Below are 23,322 nucleotides of genomic sequence, written 5' to 3'. Positions count from 1 at the left end.
GCTGAGAACATTGGTCTATTTGAGTTTGGGCGGTTCTTTGAAAGCAAGTAGTGGGGTTGTGGGGTTGGCCTTGGCGAGCAGTCCATCGTTATCAATGACATGTTGAAGGTTTTGAAAAATATGTCGTAGTTCCTGTGCTCCAGGGAATTACTGGATGAAGTAATCTGCTCCGGGGAAGTATTCGTCCAGAATTCCAAAAGCTCGTGTTTGATTTGACAGGTAAAAGTTGCTGAAGAGCAGATTGCACCAATTTACTTTCACTTTTTCGAGATTATCGAGCGAGGAATTCCTCTTTGAGTTGTTCGTGGTTAGTTCTCTGAGGGGGGGATCAACCTCTGCTTTATAGCAATAGATCATGGGAAACCGTGAAGTGCATGGACTGGAAAAAAAAAACACGTGTTCCTCTTCTCAGAGGTCGGAAATTCTAATTGGATATTCGAACTAAAAAGAATTTAAGGACTTTAAAGCTCCAGCAGCCCATAATACGACTGCCACATTACAGAACGAAGCAATCTGCATAAGCGGTATCCGATACGAGAGGTTAAAATTTCACTCCCCACTCTAGTACATAATGTAAAATGTAAGATGCACCAGATCACCGGAGGAAGACTTCTCCTGTTGCACATTCTCTGCCTCCAGCTATGAAGCACAAATGGAAAAGATTCATGGAAACGCCCTTTCCGGTAACTTTTCCCCCAATTGACAAACAGCCCTTGTCCTGGAATAATTTTGTCTTTCCGTTGCTGTGCATGGGCACTCTGTTCTGAAAATCACTCTGGGTATTACAGCGCCACATGGATATCAGGACTTCACGAAACGTGCTCAGCACCGTCTCGTCAATTGCAAAAATGAATGTCCAAGCGATTCTGGCCTTGCCATGAATGTACACTTCTCATGAAAAAAGCAACAGTGTAAATTGAGCCGTGATTGAAAGATGAGCTGAGGCATGTGGACGGCCTCAACCGGGATCTTGGGTTCATGTCACACTATCTGTAACCCCCACAACCTGCCTGGATGTGCAAAATCTCACTGGCTGTCCTGTCTGGAGACAATACACATCTCTTTAACCTGTGCTTAATGCTCTCTCCACTCACAATGTCTGTACCTTTAAGACTTGATTAGCTGTAAAGACTCGTATTCCAATCATTATTCATTATTCTGTAAATTGAGTTTGTGTCTTTCTCTGCCCTGTTTGCTGTTTGTGAGCAGATCTCCCACTCACCAGACGAAGGAGCAGCGCTCCGAAAGCTAGTGGCGTTTGCTCCCAAATAAACCTGTTGGACTTTAACCTGGTGTTGTTAGACTCCTTACTGTGTTTACCCCAGTCCAACGCCGGCACCTCCACATCATGAAAGAAGGAGACCTAGAAGAAATGGGTTTAATTTAATTGACGAAAGAACCAAATGTGCCAAAAAATAAGGCAACAACTTTGCATGACATATGCAGAGCAACAGACAGGCATTTGAAATGAGATCGCACGTGGAATTCAGAGAAAAGCCTGAAGTAGGAAAATAGGGAATTTACGAAGGAACTGCATAGTGGAACTCCATGAATTTCCCTTCAGTTATCAATCAGCATCTTCGATGGGCCAACGAGTCACTTCTGTGCTTTCACCATTACACTTTTGCGAGAGTACCTGTGATGTTCGACTTCACTCATGCATTGTAGATGTCGGCCATCTGCACCCATTGAAAGTCTATTCTCTTGTCACCATTGGGACAACGACATCGCAATGGAGGACCACAAAATTATTCATCACCATTACTACAAGTATTTCAACTGAAAGTTGAATATCCATTTCGCCTTATTGACAGAATATTCGGCGAACTAAATATTTCACAATACTATTTGCACTCAATTGATCGCAAAATGAAGAAAATCTTAAGAAGCAAAATGTCATCAGTTCGTCATTTTAATATGCTTTCAAAGTTACTTCTCTCATTTTCAAGGGTGATCTTCTGCTCTGTTCTGGTCCAGTGGAGTATTCTGCTATTCGCAGTATCCATCAGACATGACGTTGCCCCAGACACAATTCGGTTGCACTATTCCATTCGCCAATAGCTTCCACAGATGTGTTGGACTTGACATTCTTTTTGATATTGGCCGGCAATGTTGTCTATTGCTGATGGTTTATGAAACTCTTTTTTTCAATGCTGGAATTTGAGTTATACTGTTCTGATTCCATCAACCCACATGAACCAAACACAGAAAAAAATGTATTTGTCAGTGCAGAGTCCGACCAAGGACTAACAGCTAAACTCTGGACATAATTCACTTCCTATTTGTTTTTCCAATTGGGGATTTATTCGAAATTAGTTGGATAGTGTTTTTATTTAATTCACTGGCCAATATATGTACATATTGACTCGAAATCGGAATAATGCCACAGAAGTGACACAGGAAAAGATTAAGATGCAGGAGTATGAAATGAATACCCTCAAACTACCACCACATCACCTGCTGATGATCACGAACAAGAATGCATGCCTTCCACAATGCATAAAGATCAGGTGCAGAAATCTGGGCTGTTACCTTAAGATAATGCACTCTCCGAGGGCAATGTGAAGAATTTCATTTCAATGACTGAAGATAAGAACCTGAATCGCAGTCCGAGCCTCTGAACATGACAGTGTGTCCGCAAAGCTTAAAAATGTTTTCCCCCTTCTGACTGTGGATGGCGACGTGATTAGAATAACTGGAAACTGGCCTCACTCCCCAGTCCGAACTCGGAGAAATAGTGCAATGTGAGGTTGAAGAACAAGCGTTCCATGCTAATCAAGTGTCACTCCGTATGATCAAGAGCAGATTTGCGCCCGACTTCCACGTCTTCGTGAAATGTTTGGGAGCAGGAATTTATGGCGACTTCTCCACTGACACACTTCGTAATAGCTTATCGTTCAAAGTTTTGACCTGAGTCGCTTCGTCAAATGAACCCAATTAGAAATTCATAATAATTGGGAGAGGGATTCAGGGTCAATCTCCACTTTGCAAAGCTCCATCATGGAGAATCGATTGGGAGACTGATCGGTGTCAATTCACCCATTGACGAAGAGTTATTGGATAATTGTCAACAGTTGGAACCGAAGGTGATTTGCACAATGAATGTATTAATGATCAACCGAATTCCACGATATTGTAGGTCTTAAATAAAAAGAGAAAATTCTTGGAGCAGTCAACTGTTTATTTTGCAGCAGTGCAGTGAATGGAAGCTAATGTTAAACTAATTATTCAGACTTATATGAAATTGCATGCATGGATGATATGAAAGAAATTACACGAAAGAAATATGAAATTTAAGATATACCTCATGCAACAACATCGTGCATACAACACTGTGCAAGGGATGCTTCCTAAATAATTGCGACAATGTTTGACTGTGCACAAAATGAAAATGGCTGGTAACCATGAACATTAGGAACCTATTCTAACATCCTCATATGAATAGCGTTTTCTGTATGTTGGAATGTGCTTCCCCTAATCTGCTTGACTGAGTTAACAGTAAGAAGTCTCACAATGTGCAAGTCCAGGAAGTTTATTTGGAATCACGTGCTTTTGGAGAGCGTTTTGTTCATCAGGTGAGTGTAAATAGGTTCACAAACACGACATACGCAGGGAACGACACAATTGCAAGATAAGTACAGTTTGGAATGTGAAAAATTGCTGGAATGTGAGTCTTTACATGTCTTCAGCTCTTTACAGGTACAAGCAGTGTGAATGGACAGAGGGATAATCATAGGTTAAAAAGGTGTCAATTGTTTCAAGCCAGGACAGTTGTAGGATATTGCAAACCCAGGAATGGTGGTGTTACATGCAGTGTTGCATGAGCCAAAGATCCCGCCTGAGGCCATCCTTATGCATGCAGAACTTGTCTATCAGTTTCTGCTCTGCAAGTCTGCTTTGTTGTGCGTCTTGAAAGCCGCCTTGGATGATGCTTACCCAAAGACCAGAGGCAGAATGTCCTTGAACACTGAAGCGTTCCCCGACTGGAAGGGAACACTCCTGCCTGGCGATTGTCGCGTGGCTTCTATCCATCTGCATGGTTTCGCTGGTGCCACACCTCTGGATAATCTTTCCTGGAACGTATGAGGTAGACAATGTTGGCTGCATTGCATGAGTGTGTACCGTGTACCTGGGAAGTGGTGTTCTCACTGTGATGATTATTCCCTGTAAAGAATCGCATTCCAACCATTGTTCACATTCCCAGTTGCAATTATCTTGCAATTGTGTATTTGCCTATATATGCAGTAGTTGTGAATCTACCTCCACTCACCTGATGATTGCATGAGTGTGATAGTAATACATTCAATTGAAGTTTCATCAATGTATCAGTTTTTTTAAAGATGCTAATATGTATTATTGCCCTTTTGTCCTATCTCTCAGTTAACTTAATCACAATTGTGATTCTATCTCGTGGTAAATGTGGCCTTTCCAAAAGTGTTACTCGCTATCTTGTCGCAATGGCAACAGCCGATCTATTGGTTGTCATTCTGGATCTGGTATGGAGGCAGATACCGATTCTGTATTGGAGAGAGTTCTTTTTCTTGAGATCCATTCCCGTGTGTAACATCCACGCCGTGTTGCTTTATGCAGCAACTGATTGTTCCGTCTGGTTCACTGTCGCATTCACCTTTGATCGACATGTTGCCATTTGCTGCCCCAAGCTGAAAACCAACTATTGCACTGAGAGAAATGCTGCTGTGATTCTGGGAACATTGACTGTGCTGTGCTGTTTGAAAAATATATTCTGGTACTTCATGTTATTGGATGAATATTCATTGAATCTCGGTCCCTGGCTTTGCCATGCCTATCGAGATGTCAGCTATTCAATAATATGGTCGACAATTGAGATCATCCATTATCTTCTCACGCCGGGGTTGCCATTTTTTCTCATTCTGCTTCTAAATGTTTTAACCGTCAGAAGCATTTTAGCAGCCAGCAGAGCAAGAAGGAGACTTTGCCTTCAGAGCCATAGGGACAGCTCCCGAGACCAAGAGATGGAGAGCAGAAGGAAATCAATAATTTTACTCTTTTCTATTTCTGGTAATTTTATCCTGTTATGGGCAGTGTATATGATTTATTTTATATGGTATCGCATTTATTATGTCGGACATATGCGTGTTTACATCCCATATTATGTACTGCTCATCGGATATATGCTGCAGCTCCTGAGTTGCTGCACAAACACCTGTATTTATGCCGTGACACAGACTAAATTCAGAGCACAGATAAATAATATGGTGAAATATCCCTTCACACTTATTTCTAAATTAGCAAAAACATAACACACGACGATGCCCCTCCGACAGAGGAATCCAATGCTTTGAAAATCGTCAAATGGATTTTCACTGTGCTAGTGGTGAAATTAGATCGGATTCTGTACTCTCTCTCTCTCTGAACGGCTTAGCAGGTTAGTTTTGATAGTGTCTTTGATGTGTTAATGTTTGGCCAATGGAAGTCCCATAGACATGAGTTGAAATAGTTGTCGATCGCATGTGCTGAAGATATAGAAAGATGACCAGGGTAAAATATAAAGCGTGAAACAGAAAAGCATTGTATTTTCCTACTGTTTTTGTTGACGTTCCCAGAAATGCTGAAGCCAGTGACGAAAATTACATCAGCCAAGAAACATGACTGTCAGATTCAAGCATGAGAGTGCATCTGAGCCGATAGATGGGGGCAGAAATGGAAAATTATATGGCCTCAGTTTTCTTAAGGAGCAGTGGGGCCTTTTATTAAATTAAAACGCAGACAGTGAAAGGTGAAAACTGTCAAATGAGGTTCAGAATGATTGTTCTCATGGAGAGAGAGAGAAAGAGGCAGGCTGGGATATCATTCTTATTTGATAAAATTGTAGGAACAAATCCATACATTTCAGCTGTTCAGAATTTAGATTTGGAAAAGGTTTCAGTATGATGCAAAATATAAATTGTTTGTGAACACAATTATTTTGGGATGATTCGGGCCACGTTCAGAGGGCATTTGAACAGCGTGACGAAAATTCTGTACAGATTAAATACACATCGGATTAATAAACAAAATATCTGCAAAGATTTCCGTTGTGACTCCCAGTGTTGTCAGTTCATCTTTTGGATATTTACCCACCAGTCTCCAACAATTAGCTGAATCGAAATGGTTCGCCAAATACCAGCAGCGGTCAGAAAGGGGAGAGGAGGCTGGCTGCGATTGGTGCGATAGAAGGGAATATTAGGATTGTGATCGCTCTTCTTCAGTATACAGGAAATGAAATAAAATCACCCACAGTGTCGCCTCCACTTCCATTCGTCCAAATATCATTGTCTTACATCTGTTCAGAAAGATAATCAGCAATGATCTAAAATAGTATATCTGCCTGAGTATTACATTTTCTTTGACACACTTTATTTATGTCTGTTTCTCGTCCACTCCTTCTACATGGTCAGTGCAGTCGCTCTTTATCTCTCTCTCTCGCTCTCACTCCCTTCTTCCCTCTCCCTTCCTTCCATCTGCTCCCTCCAAGGCATACAATTATTGGCAGCATGGTTTTCATTGTGGAAAAACCTAACCAGAGTACTTAAGCGAGGAGAAAGGGACCAGGGAGAGGGAATACTGCAGGGCTGACCAACGCCTCAAGTGGATGGCAAATGGAATGGATGGGGCCGATTATCTTTCGTTTTGCAATATCAGCTAATGTCTTCTCTCCTCGGGTTTATTTTTTATATCTCACACAATTTTGCAGTAACACAAACAAATAGGTCTCCTTTGACCTTGCAAACTATCATCCAACCTCATCGCCACTTCCATCTCCAGAGTCTTTGATCATGTTTTCTCCTTCGAAGTTGGTTCTTGTGTTTCCCTGAACTTTGTCTTTGAGTCTCGCCCATCAGATTGCTGCCTTACCACAATGTCAGAGCGGTTCTTATCACAGTCGGAAGTTGCATCCTTCATGCCGAAGGGTGAGTGCTACTCGTTATTCCTTCTCCTCCTGTCCCCACTCCTTGGAATATTTAACTACACCGTCTTCATTCTCCATTTCTCCAATAGTTGAGACAGTTTACTCCTGTTTTTTATTAAAGAATTCAAAGTAAGATATCACCTGCAAAGAAAACTCCCGTTGCCCTCCCAGCGCATTTCATCGCAAAACCTGGAAATCAGTAAGTGGACAATTTCCACCTCCTTCACGTCAGCCATCTCTACCTCTATGTAATGAAGATTACTCTGATCAAGCGCGGGTTAACCTTTGCCTGACCAAATTTGGCTCCCAGTCATATAATGCATCCTTTTTACAAAATGCACAAACTTGTATTGCACCCACTCCAACTGTCTTCTAACACCCACAACGATTTGTGCACTGCTGATTATATCCTTTTTCCCAGGCCCGAATTAATCATTGCCCAAGTATTAAGGAGATGGCTTCATTTTCGAACTCCATGTAGAATTTGGCTTCTATAAATCTCCCTCTCTCTCCCTCTCTGTCTCTCCCTCTTTCTTTACCTATCTTTCTCTCTCTCTCTTTCTGTCTCACTCTCTGTCTCTCACTCTTTCTGTCTCTCTCTCTCTCTTTCTATCTGTCTCTCTCACTCTCTCTCTCCCGCCCTCTCTTTCTCTGTCCCTCTCTCTCTCCTTTCCGTCCCTAATTGTCTTTATCTTTCTTATCATCTGCCATAAATATATTCTCACCTAAAGCATAACTGAAACGTAAACAAAACCCAAACGCAAAACTGAACCTAAGCTTAACTCAAAATCCACAGTAATCTTTCGTGTAACTCTATTCCTAACGAGAAAAGGCAGACGACCCACAAGTAAATGGCAACGCAATTACCAGAGCTGAAATTCACACTTTATGATCTGAACCATCGCTGATGTCGAAATTCCATTCTAACCATGAATCCAATCCTAAACATAGCTCATTAACACAAATACTAATCTTCACCAGAAACCTAATGGAACGCAAACACTAACACTAAAACAAAATTGAAGCCTGTCTCTCAGTGTAAACATAAAAATAATTTCCAAAAAAGGAAGGAAGGTCCAAAACATACCCTGGACTCAACCATAAACCTAATGCTAACTTCATCGCAAACTGCACCCCTCACAGTCATGGCAAGTGTAACACTGATCCTATGCCTAACAGTAATCCGAATACTAAACTTACTGTTAATTGAAACACTAAGATAGGCGCAAAACTAAATGTAACGTTTCGCTCAAGATCTCACAAACACACTATAGGCAGTAATTGAAGGGAAACTCATCGCCGGTAGCTCTGTCACTTCAAAAGCACCTTCCATGCCATTTATTAAGTCAGTGACACTTCTGGAGGCAAGTGGCACCATCTGTTTAGGAAGTGTCTCCAGCTGCAGTATCTCAAATTTTACGTTTTGCATATGGACAAGTGGCTGGAGTCACTATGGAACATAGTCAAGAATGAGAGAGAAATATCGAATCTTCGAGTAGGTCTTCGGCACTTCGAGTCTGCTCTGCCATTCAATATGATTCATTGTTGACCCTCGATCTTAGTGTCATATATGCCTCAGCCCTCAGGTACCTCGGTGAAATTAAAATCTAAATAAGGAACTATATTTTATTGTATGCATTAATTGACATGGCCTCCACAGCCCTCTGTGGTACAGAATTCCCATGGATCACTACCCTATGAGTGATTTTCTTTTCTCATCCCAGTCCGAAATGTTCAATCCCATATCCTGATATTTCGTGGCCTGGGACTAGTTTCCATAACCAGGGAAAACATCCACCCTGCATCTAGTCTGTCTAGTACAGTCAATTAAATCTCTTCTCACCTTTCAGAACTAGCGCGAACAAAGACACAGTCGAAACAGTCTCCTCTCATAGGACTATTCCCCAAACCTAGCAGCAGATTAGTGAACCTCTGATGCAGTCCCTCAATAACAAGTATAGCATTTCCTAGGTAGAGAGACCAAAGCTGCACGTAGTACTGCAGTTGTGATCTCAACAAGGCCCTGTAAAATTGCAATAGCGTCATAGAGTCGCAGCGGTTTACAGGTTGGAAACAGGCCCTTCAGCCCAACTTCTCATGCCGCTGTTTCTCCCATTAAGCTAGTCCCAATTGCCCGTGTTTGACCCATATCCCTCGATATCCATCACACCCATGCAACTGTCAACACGTCTTTTTTATAAATACAAAATTGTACCCGCCTCTATCACTACCTTTGGCAGATTGTCCCAGACACTCACCACCCTCTGCGACAAAAGTGCCCCTCTGGACTCTTTTGTATCTCTTCCCTCTCACAATAAACCTATGCCCTCTAGTTTTATACTCCCAAACCTTTGGGAAAAGACATTGACTATCAAGATGATCGATGTCCCTCATTATTTTATTGATCTCTATCAGATCAGCCCCTCAGCCTCTATTGCTCCAGAGAAAAAAGTGCCAGTCTATCAACCCTCTCCTTATAACTCAAACCATCATGTCCTGGTAGCATCCTAGCATTTCTATCTGCAATCTTTCGAGTTTAATAATATTCTATCAATAATAGGGTGACCAGAACTGTACATAGTATTCCACCTGTGGCCTTATCAATGTCCTGTACAACTTCAACAAGACGTCCCAACTCCTGCATTCAATGTTCTGACTAATGAAACCAAGCATGCCAAATGCCTTCTTCACCAGTCTGTTCACCTGTGACGCCACATTCAAGGAGCTATGAACCTGAACCTCTCGATCTCTTTCTTCTATACCTGTCCCCAACGCCGTACCATAAAGTGAATAAGTCCTGCCCTAGTTCAAACGACCACAATGCATCACCTCGCATTTATCCAAATAGAACTCCATTTGCCATTTGTCAGCCGACAGGCCCAATTGATTCAGATCCCGTTGCAATCCGAGATAACCTTCTGCACTGTCCACTATGCCACCAATCTTGGTGTCATCTGCAAATTTCCTAACTATGCCTCCTATATTCTCATCCAAATCATTAACATAAATGATAAATAACAGTGGACCCAGCACCAATCCCTGAGACGCACCGCTTGTCACTGGCCTCCATTTTGAAAAACAACCCTCTACAACCACCCTGTCTTCTGTCAGCAGCGAATTTTGTATTCATTTGGCTACCGCCTGGATCCCGTGAGATTTAACCTGATGTACAACCTACCATGTGGTACCTTGTCAAAGGCATGTTGCGCCAGAACGAGAAGAAAACAATTGCATGTTTACATTTCCTTACCTGAAGCTACTGAGGACTGCCCCCGCCTCGGACCCACAGCGAAGCCGTCTCACCAGCCCTTTGCGCGTCGCAGGAGATTGCAAACCACGCCCCCTGGCGACGCGGCAATCCTGGGGACGCCCATTGAGCTCCAGGTTCCAAAAGGCAGTTTTGCATTGGCAAAGGGACCCCAAGGTATGTATTTGGTTTTGTTTTTCATTGTTTTTGCTGTTTTTAAGTAGTTAATACTTATTGGTTCACTCAAACTGTCATTTTCAAATTCATTTTAATTACTGAACTTGTGTATAATTAAAATTGTATAAATAAACAAATGTTTAATTTGCTCCAAATTTGTGAAACTACGATTTAGAGTCATAGGATGGGTGAATTTTCCCATCCACCCGCCATGGGAAACGTAACATGTGCAAGGTGGACCAAGGAGAGGTCCATTGACCTCAGGCGGGACTTTCCTGTTTTGGAGCAAACACGGCCGGAACATCCCATCCATAGAATCTCGACAGTGCAGAAGGAGGCCATTCAGCCCATCGAGCAGCCATCGACAACAATCCCACCCAGGCCCTATCCCTGGAACCTCATGAATTTATGTTGCTAATCCCCTGACAGCAAGCGGCAATTTTGCATGGCCAAATAATCTAACCCGCACATTTTGGAGTGTGGGAGGAAACTGGAGTACTCGGAGGAATCCCACACAGACACGGGGCCAACATGCAAACTCCACACAGACAGTGACCCAAGGCCACAAATGAAGCCGGGTCACCCGGGCTGTGAGGCAGCAGTGCTAAACACTGTGCCACCGTGTCGCCCAAAGTCTGCATTGTATTATTATTCTTATGTAACTTAATAATATGCGTGGCATGCTTGTAAGTGTTTGTGTGATTTAATTTACAATATGGCCACTGAAACGTTTCCTGGGAAAAAGAGAACTCAGAATTTCTCTGACCATGATTTCGAAAACTTAATGCATGAAGTGGAACAGAGGAAAGTTCAAATTTTGGGCAATGGAAAATCAAAGTTAACAACGAAAATTTAAGCTGTGGCTTGGAAGGAAATTGCAACCTTGGTGTATGCAGATAGTGAAGTGTCGAGGACCGCGGATTAGTGTCGCAAGAAACGTAACAATTGGATGCATTCAGCCAGGTTATGCAAGATGTTTTGATGAAAATCTATAACAGAAACAAAATCGTTCTCAAAATCAGGATTTTAGTCTGCTTTGGGTATGGTCAATAGCTCTGTCTCCTCACAGATTTGCATCAGAATCGTAAAATTGAAAAACAGTGATGAAAGTAAGGAGGTGTGGGATAGAGGGAAAGTTGGCCGATTGGATAGGTAACTGGCTATCTGATCGAAGACAGAGGGTGGTGGTGGATGGAAAATTTTCGGACTGGAGGCAGGTTGCTAGCGGAGTGCCGCAGGGATCGGTGCTTGGTCCTCTGCTCTTTGTGATTTTTATTAATGACTTAGAGGAGGGGGCTGAAGGGTGGATCAGTAAATTTGCTGATGACACCAAGATTGGTGGAGTAGTGGATGAGGTGGAGGGCTGTTGTAGGCTGCAAAGAGACATAGATAGGATGCAAAGCTGGGCTGAAAAATGGCAAATGGAGTTTAACCCTGATAAATGTGAGGTGATTCATTTTGGTAGGACTAATTTAAATGTCGATTACAGGGTCAAAGGTAGGGTTCTGAAGACTGTGAAGGAACAGAGAGATCTTGGGGTCCATATCCACAGATCTCTAAAGGTTGCCACTCAAGTGGATAGAGCTGTCAAGAAGGCATATAGTGTGTTAGCTTTTATTAACAGGGGGTTGGAGTTTAAGAGCCGTGGGGTTTTGCCGCAACTGTCCAGGACCTTGGTGAGACCGCATTTGGAATATTGCGTGCAGTTCTGGTCACCTCACTATAAGAAGGATGTGGAAGCGCTGGAAAGAGTGCAGAGGAGATTTACCAGGATGCTGCCTGGTTTGGAGTGTCGGTCTTATGAGGAAAGGTTGAGGGAGCTGGGGCTGTTCTCTCTGGAGCGGAGGAGATTGAGGGGAGACTTAATAGAGGTTTATAAAATGATGAAGGGGATAGATCGAGTGAACGTTCAAAGACTATTTCCTCGGGTGGATGGAGCTATTACAAGGGGGCATAACTATAGGGTTCATGGTGGGAGATATAGGAAGGATATCAGAGGTAGGTTCTTCACGCAGAGAGTGGTTGGGGTGTGGAATGGACTGCCTGCGGTGATAGTGGAGTCAGACACTTTAGGAACATTTAAGCGGTTATTGGATAGGCACATGGAGCACACCAGGATGGTAGGGAGTGGGATAGCTTGATCTTGGTTTCAGATGAAGGTCGGGACAACATCGTGGGCCGAAGGGCCTGTTCTGTGCTGTAATGTTCTATGTTCTATGTTCTATGTTCTATGTTCTATGATATCTGAAGCTGTGTAAGCAGTACAGTCTCGTTACAAACATTGCAGCTTGCGAACATGGCCCCGCGGCTTACTGGCTTTAGCTGTCACTGACCTACAAGTTGATAGCAAGATTTTAAATGACATTCGAATTGATTTCTGAAGGCAAAAAAGTCACATATTCCTGAGAGCGTTCACTGACTGGAGGCGGGCAAGAAGCATCTCACATAACAGAAGGGACTTGCTTGTGACATGCTGTGTTTCTCCAACCCCGGATTATGGGATGGTTGGGATGTTGGGTTTGGTCAAGGTAGTATATACATATATATATATATATATATATATATATATATATATATATATATATATATATATTATTTATAAATATAGACACACAAGACTGTTGTTAGGAAAGTAAAATAATTGCGCTCTTTTCAAATTTCATAGATGCCAGGATGACAACACAGTGGAACATGACCGAGAGTCAGGCCACACCATCTGGTGATGATTAGGAAAAGCTGGTACATCACAGCAGTGAAGCTCTTAATCTGTTCCAGATGAGGGGGACGCCTTGTATCCTGATGAATTATTTGACATTGATACTGATGTTTTGGGTTGTCAAGTGGTTGGAAGGGGGAGGCCAGTGATGACACGGCTATTGTAATGGAGGAGGACCACCCTGAACCTTCAGGAGGTGAGGAGAATTCGTTGCTGGAGATGGAAGCCTCCGCACCTCGTGAACCTCAACTTCTTACAGTCAATGGCAGTGAGCAAATGATTATTCATAAACTGTATGAGCTTCCAATGGTGTTGGCTGAAGGTTATGCTGAAACTGGAAGGAGACAGGCTTGAGCGCTGAGTGATGTCTCCCCCGGAGCTCCAAATTGCAAATGAGCTACTGACCCAGCATCATTCTTTGCAGCAGAATGAGCTGCTGAGACAGAGTTCAGTGTCGAAGAATGAGCTGCTGAGAAAGAGATTGTTGCAGCAGAATCTGCCACTGAGTCAGTTCAGTGTAGCGGAATGAATTGCTGAGACAGTTTGGTGCAGCAGAATGAGATACTGGGACAGAGTTTGGTGCAGCAGAATGAGATACTGGGACAGAGTTCAGTGCAGCAGAATGAGCGACTAAGAAAGGAAAATGAGTTTCGTCTGGAGTTCATAAATGAAGTCGAGACACCTGCTGCTGCACCCTCTGAGGATGAGCCACCCCATTCAGAGGCAGTTGCCACTGGGCAGGACCCGGCTCCATCAGGGATGCAGGGAGATACGCCTTGTGGACGGGGAAGGGCCCGGGGATGACGCAGGAAGAATTAGGGTCCCACTGCCCACCCTCCAACACTGCTACCTCTCCCTCAGCATCCCTCTCCTCTGATGAATATTCCATTTTTAGTTGCTCATTCCAATTCTTTTGTGGTTGATATTTCCGCCTCGTTAACTTCAATTAATCAATTAGTATCCTCATATTTGAATGTTGCATTTTGATATTTGAATAAATAATTTGTACAATTTTGTCAAGTGAAATGGAAAAATATTAAACAAATGACAAAATAGTTTTATAATTAAACAACTTTATTCGTGCTGACATTTAACTGAACTACCTCAACTTAAACAAATGCACTAAACTATCGTTTATAACTTTAACACCATGGACAATATTATTTTTCTTCTTTAACATAACGGTTCCTGCCTTTTTGCAGACAAGGTGGTCAGGGGAATGGAGGGAGGAATGGATGCAAGGGAGTGAAGGGGATTGTTTGGACATACGAAACAAACATTTTAAAAGCTCATTGTCCAAAAGCAGTAGCGCCAGGCGATCTCGAATTGCCCTTGCGTCACCTGGAGCTCCGGCTTCCCCATCAGGCTCCATATTACCTTCATCCAGCTCCTCCATCTCCGTCGGCAATTGAAGTTCTGGATGAATGCCGAGTCCATGCTCGAGGCCATAGTTGTGCATTAAAAAACACGTTGCAGGAATCTTTTTCATTTTGTGAAATGTTACAAATGTCACTGCTGCCATGAAAGGACACAACTGCCAAAATCCTCACTGTTATTGTGACTTTCATCTCCACTGTTAACGTACTGCGGCAGTTAGCGTTGGGTTTCAGGTCTTCAGTCAACATTTCAAAACGACATCCCATTGCTTCCTTGCTGAAGCGCAGTCTCCTGGCACACATCTCCTCTGATATCATTTCATATGATGTCCTTTGCCTGTACATTCTAACGGGTGGGTAATTGATTTGCCTTCTCTTCGGGCCAAGATGTAGCCTGACTCGTCTTTCATGATGTCTGCACCTTCACTGAAGCCGCAAAAGAATACTAGTGATTGCGAAACTCATTGTTAATAGCTGGAGGTTTCAATACTTGTGGGACATGACTCCAGATTTACAATCTGGACAGGATTCTAAATAACTATCAGGGAGATGGTTCACATCAGCTTACAGGAGGCTTGCATACATCAACTGAGGCATTAAACTTCCCTAAAGCTTTTAAAATCATTACTTAAATGTGTAAGCATCAACATAAACTACCTGATTAAACTATTTAGGCATTTCTTAATTTAGGTTTGTAAGAATCACCAGAAACTGCATTATTAAATTGATTATGTATTTCGTTACTGAGGCCATATCTCAAGGAGGAAACAGGATTCAAATCCCAACACGGCAGAATTTGAAAAGTGAATGGAATAAATATCAGGCCATAAACACCAATGATGTCCACGAATCATTGTCAATTGACAGTAAACCTTGACAACAGTTTCAGGCAGAAATCTGCCATTTTACCTTCTCCGGCGCACTTGACTTCACAAGCTCAGCAATCTTGTTGACTCTTAAATATTCTCTGAAAAAGCCAAGCACGAGACATATGTCAATGGCATGTAGGGATGGGAAATAAATGGACGCAAACGGACATTCATATAATTGCAGGTCGTGATTTCAAAATATAACCCACATTTTTATTTTGATTCGATGACGACAGGCAAATTGACAAAATAAAGCAACAACATTTCTCCGTCAAAACATAGCAATTGAGATGAGGAGTAGATCACTCAAACCGGATCCATTATTCCATAAGATCATGACTGATCTGTTTGTGTCCAAATCTACATTCTGGCCATCCCCGATAACCTTTTGAGTCCCGTGTTAGGCAATAAACTATTTAACTATATTAACTCAATGATATTCACTGGCCCAGCCACTACCACTCTCCGAGAACAGAGAAAATAAATCTTCCCATCTCCAAGTTGAACAGTGCCACACTGGCCCGATTTTCTTGCACAAGTAGAAAACGGATTCCACTATTCACCCTGTGAAGCTGCCTCGGGATCTTTAATGTTTGAAAATGATCACCAGTCACTCATTTATGTTCTCATAGATAAAGGCCCAAATGTCTAAAGTTTGCCTGTGATGTGCCTGGGAGTAAATATTGGAAGTTACATAGCGCGCAGAAAATGATGGAGCCCACTTCAGCCCTTGAAATAAATATGCATCTCCAAACAACTATGTATTTCTCTATCACCAGATAATGCATCCAGAAAAAAATAACGCCAACTGCAGCCAACAAAATAATGTCCCCATAATAATCATATGTCCCGAATACTGGAAAACGTGTGGGTGCCCGCAATTAGGAGAAGATGCTAAAAACCCCATCGAAATAATTATTCCACTTCCAAGTTACTTACTGACAACCAAATATAACACAACTGCCTGCGTGTGGTTCTCGAAATGTTGGTCTTCGTTCTTCTTCAATGTGCCTTGAACAGCGCCTTTTTAATAGATACCCACACAATACCAGCAGCTTTTTCTTTCTGCAGACAAATTCATTATCTACATCGCTCCAGTCTGCTGCAATAACTCGCTTCATCTATAACTTTTTGCTGAATACTCATGCCTTCTATATCTTCGTGATCCTCCGTGTAAATGAACACTGACCATGAGGAAACCGCTCGACAACTTAAAATCCCATTTAAGTCATGCACGTTTTCGCCATCCCCACCACGTACTCCGAGAAATTCATCCTTCAGAAAAGTCCCACTGACATGAAACCATTCTCCCTTTGGAAACCCAGATTGTCCAAACGCTGTCCATCTAAACAGCACCCCCACGACCGTTTATATCCCATCCATCTGAGCAGTCTTCATGAGTAAACATCCACACTCTGGAAAGATTATCCCCTCACCCCCTTCCCAGTATTAGTCACAGAGTCATAGTGGTTGACAGCATTGAAACAGGCCCTTCGGCCCTAGTTGTCCATGCCGCTCATTTTTTTTTAAACCCCTAAGCTAATTCCAATTGCCCGCATTTGGCCCATATCCCTCTCTACCCATCGTACCCATGTAACTATCTAAATGCTTTTTAAAAGACAGCATTGTACCCGCCTCTATAATTACCTCTGGCAGCTTGCTCTAGACACCTACCACTCTCTGTGTGAAAGAAATGCCCTTCTGAACAATTTTGTGGCTCGCCCATCTCATTTTAAACCTATGCCCTCTAGTTTTAGACTCCCCTACCTTTGGTGAAATATATTGATTATCTAGCTGATCTGTGCCCCTCATTATTTCATAAACCTGTATACGATCAGCCCTCAGCCTCCTACGCTCCAGAGAAAAAAGTCCCAGTCTATCCAGCCTCTCCTTATAACTCAATCAATCAAGCCCCGGTAGTATCCTGGTAAATCTTTTCTGCACTCTTTCTAGTTTCATAATATCCTTTCTACAATAGGGTGACCAGAATTGCACACAGTATTCCAAGTGTGGCCTTACCAATATCTTGTCCAACTTCAACAAGACATTCCAACTCCTGCATTCAATGTTCTGACTGATGAAACCAAGCACGCCGAATGCCGTCTTCACCACTCTGTCCACCTGTGACTCCACTTTGAAGGAGCTATGAACATGTACCCCTCGATCTCTTTGTTTTGTAACTCTCCCCAACGCCCTACCATTAACTGAGTAAGTCCTGCCCTCGTTCAATCTACCAAAATGCAACAACTCGCATTTTGCTAAATTAAACTACATCTACCATTCCTCAGCCCACTGGCCCAATTGATCAAGATCCCGTTGCAATTAAAGATAGCTTTCTTCACTTCCACTATGCCACCAATTTAGTGTAATCTGCAAACTTACTAACTATGTCCCCTATATTCTCATCCAAATCATTAATATGAGGCACACCGCTGGTCACAGGCCTCCAGTTTGAAAAACAACTCTCGACAACTACCTTCTGGCTTCTGTCAAAAAGCCAATTTTGTATCCATTCAGATACCTCACCTTGGATCCCGTGAGATTAAACCTTATGCAACAATCTAACATACGGTACCTTGTCAAAGGCCTTGCTAAAGTCCATGTAGACAACATCAGCTGCACTGCCCTCATCTCCTTTCGTGGTTACCCCTTCAAAAAACTCAATCAAATTTGTGAGACGTGATTTTCCACTCACAAAGCCATGCTGACTGTTCCCATCAGTACTGGCATGTCTAAATGCCTGTAGATCCTGTCTCTCAAAATATCTTCCAACAATTTACCTACCACAGATGTGAGGCTCACTGGCCTGTAGTTCCCAACGCTTTTCCCTGTAGCCCTTTTTGAACAAAGGTACAACATTTGCCCCTCTTCAATCTTCAGGCTCCTCACCCGTGACTATCGATGATTCAAATATCTCGGCTAGGGGACCCGCAATTTCCTCCCTAGCCTGGCAAAATGTCCTGGGATACACTTCATCAGGTCCCGGGGATTTATCTACCTTGATGCGCTTTAAGACTTCCAGCACCTCCTTCGCTGTAACATGCACACTCCTCAAGACATCACTATTTATTTCTCCAAGTTCCCTGGCATCCATGCATTTCTCAACAGCAAATACTGTTGAGAATTATTCATTTAGGATTTCATCCATCTCTTGTGGATCCGCACATAGATGACATTGTTGATCCTTAAGAGGCCCTACTCTCCCACTTGTTACTCTTTTGCCCTTTATATATTTGTAGAAGCTCTTTGGATTCTCCTTTGCCTTATCTGCCAAAACAATTTCGTGTCCCCTTTTTGCCCTCCTGATTTCTCTCTTAACTGTACACCTACACCCCCTATACTCTTCAAGGGATTCACTTGATTCCAACTGCCTATGAACGTCATGTGCCTCTTTCTTCTTCTTGACCAGGGCCTCAATATCCCGAGTCATCCAGGGCTCCCTACTTCTGCCAGCCTTACCCTTCACTCTAAGAGGAATGTGTTTATCCTGAACCCTGATTAACACACTTTTGAAAGCGTGCCACTTACCAGTCGTCCCTTTGCCTTCCCACAGACTCCTCAATTAACTTTTGAAAGTTCCTGCCTGATACCATCAAAATTGGCCTTGCCTTAATTTAGTATTTTAACTTTTGGGCCAGACCCATCATTGTCCATAGCTCTCGTAAAAGTAAGAGAATGATGGTCACTGGTCCCAAAGTGATCCCTCACTAACACTTCTGTCACCACAAACGGAATGAAAAATTCCTCCTGAATGCACTCAACAAATTTCACTCCATCCAAGCCTCGAATACTATGGCTGTCCCAGTCAATGCTGGGAAAGTTAAAATCTCCGACGATTACCACCCTATCTTTCTAACCGGATTCCATGGACGAATAAAACCTCATTATGCTGAATGGGAAACTAGAATTGGCTGAAGTGCATGTCAGGGATTATTGTTGATAAGTATCTCGTAAAATGATTGTTGTTAAGATCATATAAGGCAGGAATGATCGATGAGAAAACTATTTTTGATCTGTTTTGATTGTAAACATCAGATCTATTCAGGGTGGTCCGGCTGGTCTAGTTGAGAGCTGACTCGAACGTTTGATGATCACTTGGCAGTTGCTGGTTAAATAAAGTTAGGTCATTGTTACAGAAACACTGGCTTCGTGAATGTTCTATGGTCTGAGATTTCCTGACAGTACTGGTCAACTCGGCTACCCCACCAATAGGCCTTCAAGTGGATTTAAGATCTGAGCTCACATAATCAAAAGCCTTCAGGAAAAGTTTAGAACATTAGGTGACCTGTCTAAAGGTGTTTAGTGTTTTAAGTGTTATACGTTTTACATTTTTATTAACCTGTGACCTTGAATATACAACAGATTGTCATCGACGTTAGGAAGTGTAAAGGAGAACATGCCCCTGTCTACATCAACGGGGACGAAGTAGAAAGGGTCGAGAGCTTCACGTTTTTAGTGTCCAGAACACCAACAACCTATCCTGGTCTCTCCATGCCGACACTATAGTTAAGAATGCCCACCAATGCCTCTATGTCGTCTGAAGATTAAGGAAATTTGGCCTCTCAGCCACGACTCTCACAAACGTTTACAGATGCAGCATAAAAAGCATTCTTTCTGCTTGTATCACAGCTTGTTCTGGCTCCTGCTCTGCCCAATACCGCAAGGAAGTACAAAAGGTGGTCAATGCAACCCAATCCATCACGCAAACAGTCTCACATCCATTGACTCTGTCCACACTTCCCGTTGCCTCGGCAAAGTAGCCAACATAATTAAGGACCCCAAGCACCCCGGCCATTCTCTCTTCCACCTTCTTCCGTCGGGAAAAAGATACAAAAATCTGAGGTCGCACACTAATCGACTCAAGGACAGCTTCTTCCCTGCTGCCGTCAGAATTTTCAATGGACTTACTTTGCATTCAGTTGATCTTTCTCCACAACACTGCTATGACTGGAACTCTACACTCTGCACTCTCTCATTTCCTTCTCTATGAGCTGCAGGTTTTGTGTTTATAGCTCAAGAAACAATACTTTTTCAATGTATGATAGTACATGTGAGTAATAAATCAAATCAAATCAATACAAACCATCATCATAATTGTTTTAAAATGCATTTATTGCGATTTTAGATGATTCAACGTTTCATACAGAGTGCACACCTTTTGTGGCAGCTGATTCAAGTTTCCCTTTGGGATTATGATACCCTGTCATTGACCAGCTGAATTTCCTAAAGGATGCAGTTGTTTGTTTCGGGTGTGACAACCAATTGAAGTGTTAATCAGATGGCACATTCCATTTGATCACGGTGAACTGTGTGACACGTGCGAGGGGCAGAGAGCGGGTTTAATTTGGACAACACTGATTCCAGTCACCGCCCCCGTCCCCCCAACCCGCAGCACGTGCCCATTAAAGAAAGCGGTTTTTCATTTCTGAATTCACCCTTTGTATGTGGTCATGTGATTTCCGCCACCCATCAGTTTGTAGTGATCTAATTCTATATGGAAATTCCCGCAGTAAAATCGGGACCAGGAAACATAAGAGGCTTTGATTATTTTCCATATTCAGCAAACACAACAAGAGTTTTGACAACTCGTGCTATTTTTTTGTATTGAAACAGAGATGGATAACGGAAATAAAGCGGTACAGAGCAAGACCACAATCACAAAGAAACATAATGGCTATAGCTTTCTTGTGAGCCCAGAATCCATAATCAAAAATCCACTGATCTGTGCCTTCATAACTCAGAAGGCTAAAGTTGATGGAGGATGATGCTCTCTTTCAGACATAGATTCTGTTATTTGATGTATCCCTGTGACAGCAAATTCGATGATCAATTCGCAATTAATTGTAACGTTGGACAGTGTAACAAATGCAGGCTGTATGAGATTATCTATCATTTTAGATTCGACCTGGTAACACTGCGTTAATTTTCTTTTGTTACAATGAATTTAAAAGCAGCTTGATAGCCAATATAAAGGTGAAGAAATCTGTGTTCCAATCGAGAAACGAAATTCTAAGTTGCAAAATGAAACAATAATTATCAGGATATGTAAAACTTTCTAAGCACACAGAATTGAATAAACTTTCAGGTTGTTGCTGCAGCGTGCATGATTGATAAGGCACATGAGTATGTTTTAGCAATTAATTGCGTTATTGAGCTTGATATTATTGCCTGGGGTGCATGTTCGTGTTTGTTTTGATATCGTGCCAGATAATGATGCACATTGAACTTTTACTTTAGTTGTTCTCATAAATCTGTCGAGGGAGATCGGCCTCAATTGCTTGGTCATTCTGACTTATTCACTCAGTCGGTCAGTCGGCCTTGCTTGCTCAGTTAGCCTCACCCGCTTGGTCAGTCTTCATTTATCTTTTGGCCTGTCTGCCTTATTCAATCAGTCGGAAAGTCGGCCTCACTTGCTCGGTCAGTCAGTCGGCCTCGCTCACTTGGTATATGTATCGGTCTCAGCATTCAGCCTCACTCAATTGGTCGGTGATTCAGCCACACTGGCTTGCTTGATCATTTGTTGATTAGTCACAAGTCACATTAACACTGCAATGAAGTTACTGTGAAATTCCACGAGTCGCCGCATTCCGGGGTCTGTTGGGGTCAATGCACCGAACCAGCACGTCTTTCAGAATGTGAGAGGAAACAGGAGCACTCAGAGAAACCCCACACAGACACGAGGAGCACGTGCGATCTCCACACAGACTGTGACCCAAGCTGGGATTCGAAACCGGGTCCCTGGATCTGTGATGCAGCAGTGCTAAGCAATTTGCCACCATGCCACCCAAAAAGCTTACTCGGCCAGTTGGTCAGTCGGCCTCACTTATCATTCAGTCTGCATTACTCGCTCAGTCATTCAGTCAAATTTGACCTTCCCTTCATGAAGCCATGCTGCGTCTTACCAATGGGACATTTTATATCCAGATGTCTCGCTATTTCTTCCTTGGTGATAGATTGATGCATTTTCCCCACTAAAGACGTTAAGGTAACCGACCGATAGTTACATGCCTTTTGTCTACCTTTTTCTTTAAACAGTGGCGTCACTTTTGCTGTTTTCCAATGTGCGGGAACAACCCCAGAGTCCAGCGAAATTACCATTCGTGCATTTGCTATTTCTCCCGCCATTTCCTTTATTACCCTGGCATGCATTCCATCAGGACCAGGAGACTTGTCTACATTTAGCCCCATTAACTTGTCCAACACTACGTCTTTCGTGATAATGATAGTTTCTAGGCCCTCACTTGCCAGAGACTTCCTGTCACCAATTTTCGGCATGTTATTTGTGTCTTCCACTGTGAAGACTGACACAAAATACCTGTTCAATGCCACAGCCATTTTCTCATTTCCAGTTATTACATCCCCCTTCTCATCCTGTAAAGAACCAATGTTTACTTTAGCTACTCATTTTCGTTTTATACAGTTGTGAAAACGTTTGCAATCCGTTTTTATATTCTGAGCTTGTTTACTCTCATAATCCATCTTATTTTTCTTTATAGCTTTTTTCATGGCTTTCTGTTAACCGTTAAAGACTTTCCAATCCTCTAATTTCCCAATACTCTTTGCCACTTTGTATGCATTTCCTTTTAATTTGATACCCTCCCTCATTTCCTTAGATATCCATGGCCGATTATCTCTTTTTCTACAGTCGCTCCCTATCACGGGTATATACGTTTACTGTGCACTATGAAAGATCGCTTTGAAAGTCCTCCACTGTTGCTCAATTCTCCAACCATGACGTTTTTGCTTCCAGTCTACCTTTGCCAATGCCTCCCTCTTTCATTTGTAATCACCTTTGCTTCAGCACAAGACATTCGTATCGGATTTTACCTTCTCACGTTCCATCTGTATTTTAAATTCAACCATACTGTGATCACTGTTTCCGAGAGGATCCCTCACTGCAAGATCATTAATTATTCCTATCTCATTACACTGGACCAGATCTAGGACAGCTTGCTCCCTCGTAAGTTCAATTAGATACTGTCCAAGGAAGCTATCGCGGATACATT

This window comes from Mustelus asterias (genome assembly GCF_964213995.1).
Source record: "Mustelus asterias chromosome 26 unlocalized genomic scaffold, sMusAst1.hap1.1 SUPER_26_unloc_2, whole genome shotgun sequence".
Classification (NCBI taxonomy): Eukaryota; Metazoa; Chordata; class Chondrichthyes; order Carcharhiniformes; family Triakidae; genus Mustelus; species Mustelus asterias.
Note: the sequence above shows the minus strand (reverse complement) of the source record.